Here is an 18,235-nt window from a genome sequence, read left to right as displayed (position 1 = left end):
TGCTTGTCGTTATGCACAGAGGGGAAATTCCACAAAGTCTGATGATCCCAGTGGTCAGGAGAGCATTTTACAGGGCCTCGGCAATCTTTCTAGGATTCCACAGACACCGTGGGAATGTGCTCACCAGCCCTTTACTGGAACTGTTACGGAACAGCCCTGACGGCTCTGCCAGGTTACCCCTTGCTCACTCCATGCACCCAAAGAGTAGAAATCAATGCTAAGAGGGGCCAGGAGCCCTAAGACACGGAAACAGACAGACAGACAGAGAGAGAATTCAAGAGTGAAATGTAAAATCCATCCTAGACTATATATATTTTTTTTTTTTGAGAAAGATTAGCCCTGAGTTAACTGCTGTCAATCCTCCTGTTTCTGCTGAGGAAGACGCCTTGAGCTAACATCCGTGCCCATCTTCCTCTACTTTATATGTGGGACGCCTACCACAGCATGGCTTGACAAGCAGTGCCATGTCCACACCCGGGATCCGAAACAGTGAACCCTGGGCCGCTGAAGTGGAACGTGCACACTTAACTGCTGCGCCACCAGCTGGCCCCCCAGACTGTATTCTTAAGATGTCAAGCTTAAAAGGTGACATGAGAAAGGAACTAGCTCACTTAAAGGCAGGTAAGTTGCTTAGATTCTCCTATATGGGGATGGTGAAGGGACCTGGACACACCCACTTGCTCCCCACTGGATTCCAAGCTGAAATTGGGTGTGAGGCCACAGGGGGTGCTAGGAGTGGGAGGGACAGATGCCAAATGACCGTCACATTCTCTTCCCAGATCACTTCTAAAACAAAGCAGGCACACATCTGTTACCAGTTGTTATCAATTGTTCCTGTGGGACCAAGGATCAGAACTGAGGCCCAGCTTTGTCACGGCTGCCTGCTGCTGAGACTTCTAGCAAGTCCTTCAACCTCTCTGTACCTCCATGACCTCAGAGAGAAAGAGAAGGGATCTGGAAGGATCTCTCTGAGGTCCCTTCCAACCCCTGAGTGTCTATGACTCCCCTTGGCCATGGTTGGAAAGAAGGTGCTAGCTAGTACAGGCTGAGCTTGCTAGCCTTAATGACTAAGCACAGTCAATCTAACATGGGCTCTGGACCAAGACCACCTGGGTCCGAATCCTCGCCCTGCCACTTGCTAGCTGTGCGTGACCTGGGCCAGGTTGACAACCCCACAGTGTCTCAGTTTCCCTATGTATAACTGGGAATGACAATGTCATCAACCTCAGTGTTGTAGTGAGGAGTAAATGAAATACAAAAGCCGCATTTGCAATCATGTCAATTACAGAAGATTAACTTTTTCATCACCATCACTCCTATTTTCTTGCACACCCATTCTTGACATTTCTACACCAAGACATACCATCTCTATGCTGATCACCAATACAACCTACTCCCATACATGGACTGAGACATGAGAGAGATCCACAACGATTACAGTGAAAGACTGCTCTGTGTAGGATACTTATAAAAAGCATCTTACCAGCATGACAGGACTTACAAGCCGTCTGCTCAGAACTACAACACTAAGGAGTGGAGCTTAGATAGGAGTGGGTGGGCGGCATACATTCCCTCAAGGGCCAGCCATGAAAATCACAGAGAGACACAAAAAAGTGAGGCTGTTATCATTCTAGAAATAACCTTAAAGTGCTGAGTTTTTTGTTTTTTTTTTTAAGGAAAATCAATTGCAAACACCAGCAACTAACTCACAAGGAACCTAGTACTTGGATACACCTCACTCCTGAGTTCACGGGCCACAGAGTGGAGGAATACTCCTCAGCCAGCCTAGATAACTGCCCCAGCTGAGGGCCAAGGTCCAGAAGCATTAACACAGGCATGACAGTGGGGGTGCCAGTTGCCAGGAAGAACTGCTCCTGCCAAACCCAGCCTCAATAGCTTACCTCCTTGCCCGTGCAGATTTTTGAGTCCAGACAAAGGGCCCCGACAGGAGGGCTCCTCTTCTCTTTCCAGAAGGTTATGTGTTCAGGCAAGAGAGCTGTGAGATCGTGAAGAAATAAAGCAATTTCTCCAACCTCTCTCATGCACACATACAACCTTCCAGATGTGACAAAGTAGGGGAAGGATGCATTTAATTGTAGCAATGAAAAAACAGATAAATAAATAAAAGAATGAGCAAACCCAGCCCAAGTCCCAACTCTTCCAGCTGAGAACATGGTTACAGTCCTAAGGCTCCTGGGACCCACCTTGGCAGCCTTCCAAGACCTATTAGTTTGCATTAACACAGTCAAAGAGAAGGTCAGAGAAATTAAAAGTGAGAAGGTAATTTTGAAGGAGGACATCTTTATCCCCAGTGCCAGCACAGTGCATGGCTCTTGGTGGCTGCTCGACACTCGAGGAGTACACACACCTGCAGCAGGCACAGAGGTCACGACTGTGCTCGAATTTTTGATGTTGACACAGCAGGCAAGATAGAAGAGGGACATGGCTTAGATCAGAAATTAAGAAGACTAGGTTGGGAGATCTTCACCCAATTTCCAACAGAAATGAAAAAGGATAGCCATCTTCTGGCCATCAAGGGTGAATCTCTACTTCAAAGCAGTTATGAACTTGAAAGGCAACCTAGTGAAACGTGCACTGACAAGCACCAAATTTATTTCTGACCCCAAACTCTCAACTGTCACCGATGTGGCACTCTGCCCCAATTATAAAATTATTTCCTCTCCTTTTTTAAAGCATCTGGATTCAGGAACACATCCACCTTCCTCCAGCCAAAACTACCTGTTAACTGTTCACCTGACACCGGGACCCCTTCCCCAAACTTTCACATGCACCATAACAAACCCCCAGGGACAACAAGGCTGCTGACAGCACATGCTCTCCTGACACCACTATAGTAACATCAACACAGAATGCCACCCCCAAATGCCACCCACCCTCTGAGAGCCAGGAGGCCAAGACACACAAGGAGGAGGGAATAAATGAGCCTCACTTATTTTACTTTAAGCCTCTTTCAGAAGGAGCAGAGCAACCACCTGCCTGGAAGACAAGAGAGCGTGTAAGGATGTGAACTCTCCAACCCAAGTCTTACTGATGACTGTTCTTTGCAGTTTTCTAGACGTCTCTGCAGGAGACACTGGTCAACTGCCTGTCTCCTGCCAAAATCAATCTGACAGTGACTCTGCAGTGACTTACATCCCGAGCCATGTGGAGCATTAGGAAAAGTCATGTCAAGCGTCCGAGTGACATCTAAAACAGATCCTGAGGAGCCACACTTCTCAGGGAAGGAGCTGAAGGCCTCCCCCTCGGCTGGAGTCACAGGGGGACTCTGGCATTTGGATGCTTTTGGAGGCCAGCTGGGCAGAAGGCTGGCTGGTTATTTTTAAACAGAAAACTGAACGGGAAGGGAGAAAATCTGAATTCCTACGATCCCCAGAGGTCCCTTGCAGCTCCAAGATGCCACCAAAGAACACTGCATATGCACATGCTCCCTGATAAAAACGTATCTGGATGTGTGAATATATATATACACAAGTACTGTATTCACACTTCCAAACACAAAGCACTTGAAATGCGCACTGCTGAGGAGATTCAAAAGCCCAAGAGCTGCTTTGCAGCAGCGGCTGGAACACAGATGCCACTGGCAGATGTGGGCAGAGCCCCCAGCCCTCCTGCCACTGCAGTCCGCCTTAAAACCCACTGGCAGCTGCTTGTGTGGAGGTGAACCCTGCAAAGGCCCAAAACAGGTCTGAAGACTCCTTTCTCCCAGGGACTCCAGTCACAAGTGTCCCAGACTGGAAAGGCAGGCTGGAACAAAGGAGGAGACGAAAGGAAAAGCGCAAATCTTTCATCCAGGCACCCAGCTCTGCCAAAGTCAGGAATCAGGCAGAGCAGCTCCCTTCTTCTCTCCTCCCAGCCCCTAAAAGGTACAAGAAGGTCACACTCTTCCCCCTCCTCCATCACCTTGTTTGTCAGGGCCTCTCCACTTCAGGCATAAACATCAAGTTGGTAAATGGAGAAAACTAAAAAGGCCTCTAGAAAGGGGAGCTTTGCTCTAATCCTAACAGAGCCAAACAAATTTGAGAGTGCCTATCTCAGCCCCGAACAATAACACCAAAAAGAATTTGTAGGAAAGAAGGCGAGGTGAGTGGTGAAAAGCCACTAATCGAGACAAATGTCTGACAGTTTGCCCATCCTGAAAAACTGTTTTGTGACCTTGCTGAGTCAGAAACAAGGGAATTCTAATCCTGCCTCAAGACTCAGGATGCGGGTGACACAGCAGCTAATATACACTGAGGAGCTTCTCTGGGAGTAAAAACCAACCAAGTCGCTCAGGTCCTGACAATGAACCGGGGCAGGCAGCACCAGCGTCGCGCTCGCCTCTCTTTAGAATGAGACCCTTCCTCTCAACACTTGGATCCGAGCGTGTTTACAGGTGCACTGTTGCCATCCCACCCGAACCCCACAAAAACCTCAGCTTTCCCCTCCCCAACTTCGCAGCCCCATAAGTGCCCAACCTTCCCTAACTGGGCCGCCAAAGCTAGGTGCAGACAGTGCCCTCCGCCCTGGGCCGGGCCTGGCAGTCAGTGCCAGGGAGTACCGGGCCCTAGACCTCGACTCGGGCATCTCTGAAAACCATATGCATCGCCTGGTTCCCGCAGCCCCCCAGGCGCCGAGCGCCCTGTTGGCGCTCTAAACGCGGGTGGACAATGCAAGCGCCACCTCTTTCCTCTTCCGCGCGGTAGCTATGAAACCGCGGCTTTGTGTGTGTGACAGCGAGCGTATGAGCTAACGTCCCCGGGCTCACACACCCCCTTCCACCCAGTCCGGGAATCGGGTCCGTGCGCGCGGCGAGCGCGCCGCGAGCGGGTCCACCTGGCAGGGCCGCACCGCCAGGCCTCTGGCCACGCGGCCTCGGACCTGGCCTCGGGGAGCCGGGGATGACATGCACGCCCCCGTTCCCAGCCGCAGGGGTGGCCGCCGAAAGCAGCGCCTGGAGCCGGGCAAAAGCGAGGCAGGGGCCGGGGGCGCGAGAAGGCGACAGGCGCGCGCCCACCCCTCCGACCCCTCGCGCGCCCCGCTGCCGCCAACTTTGCGAGCCGCCGGCCTGGAGGGGGCCGGGAGGGGGCCCGGGAGGGGGCCCGGGAGGCTAGCGACTCGGCAGGAAGTTCCCAGGGCCGCACTGAGCATGCTCTCGGGGAGTGTGTGCGCGGGTGTGGGCTCTGCGCTCCTCGCAGCCTCTCTGGCCAGGCAGCCTTGGGGAGCACTGACGAGACTGCGGCCCGGCGGCGGTCCCCAAGGGGTGGGGGGCACCCTTGGGCTTCCCTGGTCCTCCGGACCAGAGCGCCCGCCCACCGCATCCCTCCTGCCCTGGGGCCCGGGACCAGCCTCCCTTCTGCCGCTCCACTGGCCGGTTGCTGAGCCCGTCCTGCGCGCCCAGGTCCCGGGGACCCCAGCCCGGCCCACCCCGGCAGCGTGACCCCACCAGGCTCTGCGCGGTCCGAGCGCCCATCTGCCATCCTCGCCCGTTTGCCTCCAGCCCGCGCAACCAAAGCCTCGTCTGGACGGTCCCTTGAAAAGCCCACAAGCCCCCTCCCTACGGGCCCGGGGGGCCTGCAGTCTCCCTGGGGAGAGGCTGCCCCGGGCAGGTGGGCGACTCAAGGCGCGTCCCCGGCTGCACTCCTCGGTCCCGCAGAGCGGCGGCGGCCGGGGCACCCACGCAGTCAGCAGAGGGGCAGCAAGCGGAAGCCCCCGGCCGCGCCGCCCTCGGTGCCGGCTCTCCCCGCCCGCGCCCAGCTCCTCGCGCCCTCTGCGGTCCCCTCTGCGTGCATCTCCCTGCGGGGATGGCGAGCTTCGACGCGATCGTCCCGACCCAGTGGCTCTCACCTCCTTGTTGGGCAGCGGCAGCAGCAGCAGCAACAGCAGCAGCCGGGACCGCCCGCCAGCCGCCGTCCCCGCGGGGCCCAGGGCGGCGGGGAAGGGGTCGCGGCGCCCTGAGCCTGAGGCGCGGCAACCTGGGCTCGAACGCGCCCGGGGCCGCCCGGGGCTGCCGCGGGAGCCGCAGGGCCGCCGCCGAGCGGGCCTCGGCAGGGACGGTCTGCAAACTCCCAGCCCTGGCGGGGCCGCGCGCGGCGCGTTCACACTCGGCCCGGACGCGGCAGAGACGCTCTTTGGGGGTTCAGCCGATCGGCGGGGGAGGTCTGTCCTCAATTTCTTCCAACCCTCTCCTGCCCGACCTCTCCAACTTCACCCCGCTTCTGGGCTCGCGGCTCTCGAAGGAAGGGATCCCAGCCAGGGACGTTCGGCAAACTCCCCGCCCTCCCCGGCGGAGCGCTCCGCCAATTCGGAACGCCCCAGCTTCTCAGGGGCCGTGTGCAAACTCTCAACCCTGACGGAGAGGACTTCTACCGTACCTCTCAATTCCGCACCCCAAAGGGAGAAAGGAGCAAGGGAGACAGTTTGATCGCGGCCATAAATAATATCCTAGCAAGGTCAGGGACAGTGTGCAAACGCTAATATGACAATGCATCCTCCAGGGAGGTGCAGTGCAGGCCTGTAAACACCAGGGGCCTTCCAGCTGTGAAGCCCAGTGAGGCGAGACTGGGCTCAACCATCTACAAGTGCAGACAGCTTTAATAAGTCCCCGGAGCCTCAGTTTCCTCCTTCAAGAATGGGGTGTGTAAAGCAGTATGAGCTTCTGCTACTTGGTTTTTGTGACCTTGGGCAACCCACTTAACCATCTGAATTCAGTTTCTTTATGAGCATAATAAATGCTGCTTCATGAGGTTATTTTGAAGATTAAATAAAATATATGTAAAGTATTTAGCAATGCTTGGCACATAGTAGGCGCTCAATAAATGAATTCCATTTCTCTTGCTCTTCCCCCCTCCCGCCCCCTGATTTTATGAACGCTCTGGACCGCTAGCTGAACATTGTACTGTTGTAAATTCAAAAAGAAATAAAACACATCCCATGCCCTAAAGGCACCGCAGAGAACATTGACTGACATGACAAATTAAATCCAACCAGGGCCCTGGAGAGAGAACGCCGTACATTTACATGGCTAAGCATTATCGATCGTTGTTAAGCAGTAGAATCTGGAATGGAAGGAGAGTGGCCTGGTGGATTACTTAGGGGTGGAAATGACATGGTTCATAACCCTAGCAAGTCCCAGGCCCTGTAACCAATCACTGCGTCAGGTGACTGTAGGAGGGTTTATGTTCAGCTTTCCCTTACCTTCCCTGCAGGATTTTTCCACTCCTATTTCACTGTCCTCCCTGGGGTCTTCTTTCTTGAACTTAGATCACCCCCCTCTGCCGCCCCCTTTCCCCAGCAGAGGCATTTAAAAACTGAGGATCCTGGAATGTTTAGACCCTAGAAAGGAGTTAATACAACTCCCTAATTTTGTAGGTGAGCTCTCAGGGCCACACAGCTGGTTAGGGAGGTCTCCTGACTCCAGAATCTAGCAGAAGACACTCCGGGTCCTCTCTCGCATTGGGCTGGCTCTAGGCTCTAGATGCATTAGGTCAGTCCTACCTTTAACTTCAGGCTGGAGGAAATGGCTCTAACATGTCCTGACCAGGCGAGCCCCAAATTATCAGCCACTTGGATCTTCAGCTGTCAGAAACTGTGCAGGTGACCGACACTCAAGAACTACAATGAAATCTGCGTGGGCAGGAGGATTCCTCTTAATAAGACCTTCTGGTGAAATCGCAGGAATGTTGGGAGGCACATATTTCTCTCAGTCCCTTGGAAGAAAATAACGTTGCAAGCTCTCTCCGCGTTGGGAGGGAAATAGAAGAATGGTGACATCTGGTGGCCAGGACTTTCTGTGCTTTGGATGAGGGTACAGATTCTAATCCTAATAGATTCACTTTGAAGCCAAGTTACTAATTGTACCACCTGGTTTTCTAGAGGTTCCTGAAAGACATCAGTCATTTAAACTTTGTGGGCCCACTGCTATAGACAATATTACAGATGGTTATTGTTTTAGTATTTTTTTTAAAGTGTGTGTGCGTATAGAGAAATAAAGTATAAAGGTGTAATATTCATACGTACACACATTATATGTATTTTATACAATACAAATCAATTTTTATTATATAGAGTCTGTTTATTTGTAGATATAATTGCAGTGCCTTTGAGGGAAATTAATACTATCTCAACTTTTTTCTTACATAGTTAAGATTGTAACATAGGGGCCGGCCCTGTGGCCGAGTGGTCAAGTTCTCCCGCTCCACTGCAGGCGGCCCAGTGTTTCATCGGTTCGAATCCTGGGCACGGACATGGCACCACTCATCAAGCCACGCTGAGGCGGTATCCCACATGCCACAACTAGAAGGACCCACAACTAAAATATACAACTATGTCCCGGGGGCTTTGGAGAGCAAAAGGGAAAAAAAAGGACTGTGGGAATAAAATGTTTTGGTTTTTTTTTTTTTGGAGTTGGACAGCTTAAAGAAGGAGAGTAATGAGCTCTAGCTCCTAATTTCTCAGGTCAAAGTCCTAAATTCTCAGCTCAAAGTGCAAATATATACCAAGGATTTTCTGTGACTTCTGATTTAGACAAACAACAATAGTAACAAAATTTCTTTTTTGTAGCAGCTGGAGGCCAAGATAGGTGTAAACTAAAAACAGTTTGATCTTGTGGGTTGCTGAATTGCAAAGTAACTTAAATTCACAGTCTAAATACTCTCTTACTTGAAACCAAGAGCATTGATTACAACAGAGTAGGGCCCTGAGGATTGAATGGCAAGGCGTGGGAGAATTCAGATGACTGAATGACTCCACACTCCTCAAGCCCTTTACTGGCTTCCCTTGCCAAAGAAAGGCAATGATGAAGTTCCTGGCACACCTCAAGAGACCAATGGAAAAGACAAACTCTGAAGAAGATTTACCCATCACAGGAATTGTGTGATTCTGCTAACTTGTAAAAGCAAAAATCTGGAGAATACATGTGGCAAGAGATTCTGAGAATTCTAGACCAAAAAAGAAAGAACATAGACTTAGATCAGGCTGCATCCATTGAGATGGAGACAGTTACCAAAATTCTAGACTCAGTGTGCTCACTTGAACAGTTAGGCGTAGTGGTAATCATCTGCTCAGTTGGCTGCTGAAATCTAGACTCATGGGGGCCAGGGGAAATAATAATGCTAACTGGAACTCATGTAGCTCTTACTACGTGCCAAGCACTCTTTAAAATACTTTTATATATTAAGTTATTTAATCCTAAGAATAAGCCTATATGATCTGTATTATTATCCTCACTTATAAAAGAGGCAACTGAGGCATTTAGAGGTTCAGCAATTTCCTACCTGCAGCTTGTAAGTGGTAAAGCTGAGATTTAAATCAGATAGCCTGGTTCTAGAGTCTGGGCTTTTAAGGTCTATGCTGAAGTCCTTCTTATGAAAGTGAAATGCCAGAAATACCCTGGTATTATGTAGAGGGAGGAATCCAATAATTTAGGGAAATGATCTAATAGATTTATCAAGTGTGACCTATTGATCCATTCCAATACCACATTCCCCAAGCTGGCCCAGAAGACACATATTTGCCTCAGCACTGCCAAGTTCACCGTGAGGGGAATGCCAGGATTTTTTTTTTTTTTTTTTGAGGAAGATTAGCCCTGAGCTAACTACTGCCAGTCCTCCTCTTTTTTGCTGAGGAAGCCTGGCCTTGAGCTAACATCCGTGCCCATCTTCCTCTACTTTATATGTGGGACGCCTACCACAGCATGGCTTTTGCCAAGCAGTGCCATGTCCGTACCTGTGAACCCTGGGCCCCTGAGAAGCAGAACATGCAAACTTAACTGTTGTGCCACCGGGCCGGCCCTGAATGCCAGCATTTTTGAAGAGCGTTCCAGTGGATTTTCTCTGGGGGCTGGGGCAGCGTGTGACCCAATTCTGGCCAATGAGATCTAAGGGGAAGTCCACTGAGGGATTCTGGGAAAGATGATTCATTTCCTTTAATAGAGATGTAGGAGGAGATAGGTTCTCACCTTGACCACCCCTGTACCTCCTGCCTCTGAATGAAGTCATGATGCCTGCAGCTACAGCAGCCATCATTCAAACATGAGGTATAAGCCTAAGCTTAAAGGCCACTCAGATGACCAGCATACAAAGATGAAAAGAGCCTGGGTCCTTGAAGAACCATTCCCACAACTATGTACCTCCAGGCTTCTTGTTATATGACGGAAACAAATCTCTACTTGTCAAGGTATTATTTACCTTACCACTTTTCTAATACCTGCAAACTAAAGCATTCCTAAAGGATAAAGATCCTTGAGGAAGGATCCAAAATAAATCACAGATATGTACTATATATCTTGCTTCCAATAACCAGAAGAAAGCCCAAGATCGCTTATATTCTTAGTCTGTATTTCTTGAAAACTTTAAAGAGCATCTAAATACATTTATATAATTTACAGCAATACATTTTAAAAATCCCCTTTCTCCTTCTATCTACTTTGATCATGCCATACAGCCGCACTATAGCATCTTGCTCCATAGGTCTCCAGCTCTCTTTCTTTTGTCTTTTCTCCTTCTCCACTGTTTCTGTCTTTGTTATGTAGAATTCCTGGCTTCTAATCAGCAAAAACGAAGAGGGAGGGGGCCATACTTGTAACTGCAAAATTCCCTTTGGTGACTACCAACACTCCTACATTAATAATTGTTGTTCTATCACATATAATTTTTAACTTTAACTTTTTAAGCTGTGTTTACAGTTGCTTATAATGGACATTTCTGTATTTCAGATCCTATTACTCACTGACTTTCATTTTTAAAGTAAAGATGCCTTCTTTTGGAAGATAAGTTGGTCCCATATGAGTCAAATCACATTTGAGAATGTCAAAGATTCACAAATGGCATACCTTAGAAATAATACCATGGGGCCGGCCCGGTAGTGCAGTGGTTAAGTGCGTACTTTCTGCTTCAGCAGCCTGGGGTTCGCTGGTTTAGATCCCAGGTGTGGACATGGCACCGCTTGTCAAGCCATGCTGTGGCAGGCATCCCACATATAAAGTGGAGGAGGATGGGCAGGGATGTTAGCTCAGGGCCAGTCTTCCTTAGCAAAAAAGAGAAGGATTGGCAGCAGATGTTAGCTCAGGGCTAATCCTCAAAAAAAAAAAAAAAAAAAAGCATATATTTTTTTAAATAATTATAAAGCTTAAGATGACATTATATATAAAAACAGGGGAACCAGGTTTATTCCTACATAAGATTGTATTAATGACCCTATATTAGTTTCCGATTGCTACTGTAACAAATTACCACAAACTTAATGACTTAAAATAATATAAATTTATTACTTACAATTCTGGAAATCAGAGTCCAAAATGAATCTTAAAGGATTACAATCAAGGTGTCATCAGAGTTAGTTCCTTCTGGAGGGTTTAAGGAAGAATCTGTTCCTTGGTTCTTCTGGCTTCTAGAAGCTGGGGCACTCCTTGGTTCCTGGATGCATCACTCCAGTCTTTGCTTCTGTCATCACCTTACTTTGTGCATGCTTTGACCTTTTTGCCTGTGTCTTATAAGGACTGTTATGATTATATTTAGGGCCCTCTTAGATAATCCAGGATAATCTCCTCATCTAAGGATCATTATCAATCATAAGTGCAAAGTCCCTTTTGCCATATAAGGTAATATTTACAGGTTCTGGAGATTATTAGGTTGTGAACATCTCTGGAGGATCCTTAATTAGCTTACCACAGTCTGCCTTCTGGCTCCCAAAGATTCACATACATCCCACATCAAAATACACTCACCCCTTTCTAACATCCCCCAACTCTCAACCTCTCACAGTATCAACTCAAAGTCCAAAATCTCTCTGAACATTATCAGTTAAAAAATCCCAAATCACTTCATATAAATCAAGAATGAGTGAAACTCTTGGTATGATCCATCGTGGGGCAAAATTTCTCTCTCTCCATAGACCTGTGAAACCAGAAAACAAGTTATCTGCTTCCCTAAGTACAATGGTGAGACAGGCATAGGATAACAGTGATAGACATTCCTATTCAAAAAGGAATGAAATAGAGGAAGGAAGGAGTCACCAATGCCAAGAAATTTTGAAATGCAGCTCCGAAAACTTTTAAGGCTGGCGATTAATCTTCCATGGTTCTTGGTTGTACTCTCTGAGCTGCAGAGTCCACCTTGAGTCATCTTTCCTTTTCATGAAGAGTGGCATCCATTTTCAGCTGAATAGTTTTATCCACCTGTTTCCTGCCTGTGAAATTTTGGGCATCCAACAGTCTTTTTTATTGTGTTCATGTTCAGTCCCTTTCAGTTCAATCTGGCAATGTTTCTTCTAGTATAACATCGTCAAGAATCTTATTGGTCTCCTATGTATATCACAGAGATTCCTTCCATTAGACAAGAGGCTCCTCCACAGGTTTTTCCTTGATAGGCCCATGAGATGCCTGAGGGGATCCATGAGTCACATGCTTAATATCTTCAAAGAGCCCTCTGTGACAGAATACTGTGACATTTTATTTCTTCCCAGGCACTAGCAAAAAGTTTTCTGGTCACACCCTTGGCTTTCTCTCCAGAGTATGCTTTTCTGACAGTAAATCTCCTAATTTTAGCCTCTTTTGCAATCTGGATGGGATGAGAATTTCCAAAATTATTAAGTCCTGCTTCCATTTGCTTAACAGCTCTTTTCTCAATTTATCTCTTTCTTCTTGCATTTTACTACAAGCAATAAGAATAAACCAGATTGCACCCTCAACGTTTTTCTTGGAAATCTTCTCACTTAAATATCTAAGTTCATTACTGACAAGTTCTTCTTTCCACATAAATATAGGACACAATTTATCTAACCTTTCTGCCACTGTATAACAAGAGTCCCTTCCTTCCAATTTTGAATAATATATTCCTCAATTCCTCCTGAGCTCTCACCAGCAGAGTCTTTAACATACATATTTCTACTAACAGTCGGTTCAAGGCAATCTAGGCTTTTTCTAGAATGCTCCTTCAACTTCTTCCAACATCTACCAATTACCCAATTCCAAAGCCACTTCCACATTTTTAGGTATTTGTTACAGCACATCTCACATCCAGACACCCAAATCTGTACTGTTTTCAATTGCGGCTATAACAAATTACCGCAAGTTTAGTGGCTTAAAACAACACAAATTTGTTCTCTTAGAGTTTAGAGGTCAGAACTCTAAAATCAAGACGTTGGCAGGGCTGCATTCCTCCTGCAGGCTGCAGGAGACACTCTGTTTTCTTGCCTTTTCCAGCTTCTTGAGGCTGTCCTCTGTCCTTGGCTCACGGCCCCACATCGCATCACCTTTTCTCCCTCTGCTTCTATTGTTCCATATCCTTCTTCTAACTCTGATCTCCTGCATCCCTCTTATAAGGATCTTTGTGATTCCATTGAACCCCTCCTAAGAAATCCAGAATAATCTCTTCACCTCAAAAATTCTTATTTTAATCACATCTGTAAAGTCCCTTTTGCCACTTGAGGTAATAGTCACAGGTTCCAGAGATAGGAAGTGACATCTATGGCATGCATTATTCAGTCTACCACAGGCCCCAGTTCTTTACACCTCCTTGCAACCATGTCCCTTGTCATGTAATTTTACAGGGCCCTCTCTCTGTGGGGAGGGTGTCTTCCTCACCCTTGGATTCTGGTCTTGGCCCTGTGACTTGCTTTGGCTGATAGAAAGAGGAAAAAAAGATACCCTCAATGGGTCTTTCAAGTTTCCTCCTGCTCTTTTGAGCGATTGCCACTGCCATGAAAAGTAATGCTTCCACCGGCCGTCCCATGAGATGGCTGAGGGATGTGTGGAGCCTCGCCGCCCCACCCAAACCCAGCTTAGAGTGGAGCCTCCAGCTGCTCCACAAACAAGAGTAAGCCCTGGTAACAGCAGATAGTCTCTGAAGCTTACCCTCAAATGTGAGAAATAAATGCTTATTGTTGAATGGTACTGACTTTTAGGGTAGTTTGTTATGCAGCAATACATAATTCTTTTATTTGCACAATAACTTTAAAGCTTAAGTGAAAACTACCAACGTTCATCCGTTATTCAGGACGCCTAGAGTCTTGTGAATTTTAACACACAGACACACACACACACACTTCATTTTATACTATATCAAACCTGATTTTTTATTGCTTTGTAGAAACTGCTTCCAAAGAAAATGTCATCTGAACTGAAGCAAAGAGGGATCAGAGAAAAATCAGAGAAGGCAGTGAATGAAAACAGAGAACTGTTCACTGTTTATTGATCCACTCTTGACAAGAGGTTGCAAAAGGTTATTCTTACCTTCTGTGTAACCTACCTAGATAACAAAGTTTCTGTGTATTATAAGACTAATTTCTTGTGCTTCATGTCGACTTTGTCATGTCCTTGATTATTTGAGAGAACAAAGTCTCTAGCTTTTGCAAGTCTGGCTAGGAGTTGGTCAATGTTTTTTATCTTCTCAAAGAACCAGCTCTTTGTTTCATTGATCCTTTCTATTGCCTCTTTTGTTTCAATTGCATTTCTTTCTGCTCTGATTTTTATTATTTCTCTTCTGCTGACTTTGAGCTTTGTTAGTTCTTCTTTTTCTGGTTCAGTGAGATGTAGTTTGACATTGCTTATTTGGGATTTTTCTTGTTTGTTAAGGTGAGCCTGTATTGTGATGAATTTCTCTTTTAGTACTGCTTTTGCTGCATCCCACATGAGTTGGTATGGTATGATTTCATTTTCATTTGTCTCCAGATATTTTTTGGTTTCTCCTTTAATTTCTTCAATGATTCATTGGTTGTTCAATTGCATGTTGTTTAGTCTCCACATCTTTGTCCCTTTCTCAGCTTTTTTCTTGTAACTAATTTCTAGCTTCCTAGAATTGTGTTCAGAAAAGATGCTTGTTATTATTTCAATCTCTTAAATTTATTGAGGCTTGCCCTTTTTCCCAACATATGGTCTCTCCTTGAGAATGTTCCATGTGTACTTGAGAAGAACATATATTCTGCTATTTTGGGATGGAGTGTTCTATATATGTCTATTAAGTCCAACCGGTCTAGGTTTTCATTTAATTTCACTGTTTTCTTGTTGATTTTCTGTCTGGATGATTTATCCATTGATGTGAGTGGAGTGTTGAGGTCCCCTACTATTATTGTGTTATTATTAATATCTCCTTTTGAGTTTGTTAACAGTTGCTTTATGTTCTTTGGTGCTCTTGTGTTGAGTGCATAGGTATTTATGAGTGTTATGTCTTCTTTGTGGAGTTGTTACCGAAAGTTCAGTCTCTGATTCTGATGCCAATCCAAATAATGAGAACAGAGTCTTGGGAGAAAAAGGAAAGACTTTACTTTGCCAGGCGGAGGGAGCAAAGCAAAGGACCAGTGCCCCTGAAGTTGCTTGCTCTCCATTCAGAAACAGGTAGGGATTTTTATTTGGGGCTTTAGGTAGGGGAGGGGGCCATGGACTTCTTGGTCAGCATTTTCCCATCAGCCTGTGTCTGGGGCTGCTTCCAGCAGAGGAGACAAAGGATTTCTCAGATGAGTGTCCTTGTCTGTTTATCTCCACAGGGGAAAGTAGACTCTGACGTCAGGAAACCAAGGAGTTGGGCCTGGGAAGCTTTGGTTTCTTGATATTCTCTGGACATTAGTTTCTCTGTAAAAGAATTTCAAAGTCCTGGGATTAGCCACAACTTTAGTGGGAGCCCAGCGTGAGGTCATCTGGACTTTAACAATTTGTAACTGCTATTTGGCTCTACAGCTCAGGGAGTCAGAGGTTAAAGAAACAAGCATTTACATATGAGCGAAACCAAAGAACCAGGGACCTGGGAATGTGTGCCGTTAGTTTTAACCCATCTCTGCTGGGTTCACTGAAGGGGAACCAATATCAGAGCTGATATTAACTAAGAGCAAGTAACAGAGTGTCCCTTTGATCCTTGCATACTGCCCCTCTTTGTCTCTCTTCACCTGTCTCATCCTGAGGTCTACTGTGTCTGATATAAGTATTGCAACACCTGCTTTCTTTTGTTTGCCATTAGCTTGGGGTATTGTCTTCCATCCCTTCACTCTGAGCCTGTGTTTGTTGTTGGAGCTGAGATGTGTTTCCTGGAGGCAGCATCTTGCTGGGTCTTGTTCTTTAATCCATCTCACCACTCTGTGTCTTTTTATTGGAGAATTCAATCCATTTACATTTAGGGTGATTATTGATATATGAGGGCTTGATGCTGCCATTTTATCTCTCATTTTCCAGTCCTCCTGCATTTCCTTTGTTTCTTGTCCTGTGTGTATCAGTCTACCAATTGAGTTATGTAGTTTTTTATGTTGAATTTCTTAGTTTTCTCCTTATTTGTTATTTGTGTCTCTGTTCTGCTTTTTTGTTTAGTGGTTACCATGAGGTTTGTATGCCAAATCTCGTAGATAAGATAGTCCATTTTCTAATGGCCTCTTATTTTCTTAGTCTAAGCCAATTCAGTCTTTTTCCTTTTCTCCTCCTATATTGTTTTTGTCACATCTTATTCCATCTTGTGTTGTGAATTTGGGGTTAACATGACAAGATTATCTTTGTTTTTGGTGTTTTCCTTCTCTTTAAGTTATACTTGAGTATTTGTTAACCTGTTCTGATGTGTAGCTACAATTTTCTGATTTTGTTTACCTGTTTATTTCCTTACTCCGGGCTTTGTAACTCCTTTCTCCCTTTTTTTTTCAGGTACAACGGCTTTGCTGAGGATTTCTTGTGGGTGTGGGGATGTTTGTGGCTATGAACTCCCTTAGCTTTTGTTTATCTGGGAAAATTTTTATTTCTCCGTCATATCTGAAGGACATTTTCGCTGGATAGAGTATTCCTGGCTGAAAATTTTTGTCCTTCAATAATTTGAATGTATCATTCCATTCTCTCCTAGCCTGTAAGGTTTCTGCTGAGAAATCTGCTGAAGGCTGGACAGGGGTTCCTTTGTAGGTTGTTTTCTTCTGCCTTGCTGCCCTGAGTATTTTTCTTTGTTGTTGACTTTTGCCAATTTCACTACTCTATGCCGTGCAGTAGGTCTTTTTACATTCATATATTTAGGAGATCTGATAGCCCTTTCACGTGGATTTCCATGTCTTTCCTCAGGTTTGGGAAGTTTTCCGCTATTATTTCTTTGAACAAGCTTTCTGTTCCATTCTCCTTTTCTTCTTCCTCTTGAATACCTATAATTCTTATGTTGCATTTCCTAATTGGGTAGGATATTTCTTGGAGCAAAGTCTCTAGTTTTTGAAAGAGCTAAGCTAAGGTTCTTTACCATCCTATTAGCTCTTATGTTTACTTTTTAAATCTGTCATTGTTGCTTTGATTAAATTGGTAGGCAAGTATTATTCTCAGTAACTCATCATCTGATCTTAACTGGTGTTCAAATCTTCTGACAACTTTTGATATTTTTGCCTTTCCTAAATTGAATCCTAAGTGATATCTTTTTTTTTCTTTTTTTGAGGAAGATTAGCCCTGAGGTAACATCTGCTGCCAATCCTCCTCTTTTTGCTGAGGGAGATTGGCCCTGAGCTAAATCTGTGCCCATCTTCCTCTACTTTATATGTGGGACGCCTGCCACAGCATGGCTTGATAAGTGGTCCAGGCTAGCAGTTTTCAAGTAAGGATTCACGTCACTTACCTATGGAGTTATATTAATATACAGACGTTTTTGGGCCTGTTCCAGACTCACTAAATCTCTTTATTTGTCATTCTCAGTATGTTCCTGGTATATTCTAACTATGTGCTTAATATTCGTGGTGCATTATGTCTCAGAATTATTATATGTTATATCTGAAGATATTTTTCTTTGTAGAGATTATGTTTATCCATTTTTAAAAACTAGATGCAATATCTACTCTTCTTTGAAAGTAGGATTAATCATTATGTTCATAGATACTTTATCCAAAACCTGTTTTGGATTGCCTTTCTTTTGTTTTTGCTGAGTAAGATTCACCCTGCGCTAACATCTATGCCAATCTTCCTCTATTTTTTAGTATGTGGGCCACTAGCACAGCACGACCACTAACAGAACAGTGTAGGTCCATGCCAAGGAACCAAACCTGGGCCACCAAAGTGGAGTGCGCTGAACTTAACCACCAGGCCATCCAGGCTGGCCCTAAAACTTGTTTTGGATTGACTTTATTAACATTATTCTTGTGATAAATTTTCATTAGATCTTTCATTTTTGAAAACGATCAGTGATAAATTAACTACAACCATTTTGAGTATTTTGTCATCTACAGATAAGTTTTGCTTTACTCTGATGCTTCCCTGTGAGGTCTTGCCACACAGATACAGGCCTGAGTGGTTTTTCTTGAACAAAGG

The 18,235-nt window shown here is 45.8% G+C and overlaps 1 protein-coding gene across 5 annotated transcripts in view; it reads right to left on the bottom strand.

Annotated features, from left to right (window-relative positions):
* MGAT5 (alpha-1,6-mannosylglycoprotein 6-beta-N-acetylglucosaminyltransferase) overlaps positions 1-6,242 on the bottom strand; it is a 328,832-nt gene extending 322,590 nt beyond the window's left edge. For 4 of the 5 annotated variants that reach the window (XM_046658446.1, XM_046658445.1, XM_046658444.1 and 1 more), the window contains exon 1: positions 5,845-6,241. The gene's annotated coding sequence lies outside the window, so the exon portion shown is untranslated. Of the gene's footprint in view, positions 1-5,844 lie in introns of all 5 variants that reach the window. The other variant, XM_046658448.1, reaches the window with a different exon arrangement.
* Positions 6,243-18,235: the final 11,993 nt, after the last annotated feature.

This window comes from Equus quagga, chromosome 4, assembly GCF_021613505.1.
Source record: "Equus quagga isolate Etosha38 chromosome 4, UCLA_HA_Equagga_1.0, whole genome shotgun sequence".
Taxonomy (NCBI): domain Eukaryota; kingdom Metazoa; phylum Chordata; class Mammalia; order Perissodactyla; family Equidae; genus Equus; species Equus quagga.
The sequence above is the reverse complement of the archived record's forward strand: the minus strand, read 5'-3'. Positions and strand labels throughout refer to the sequence as shown.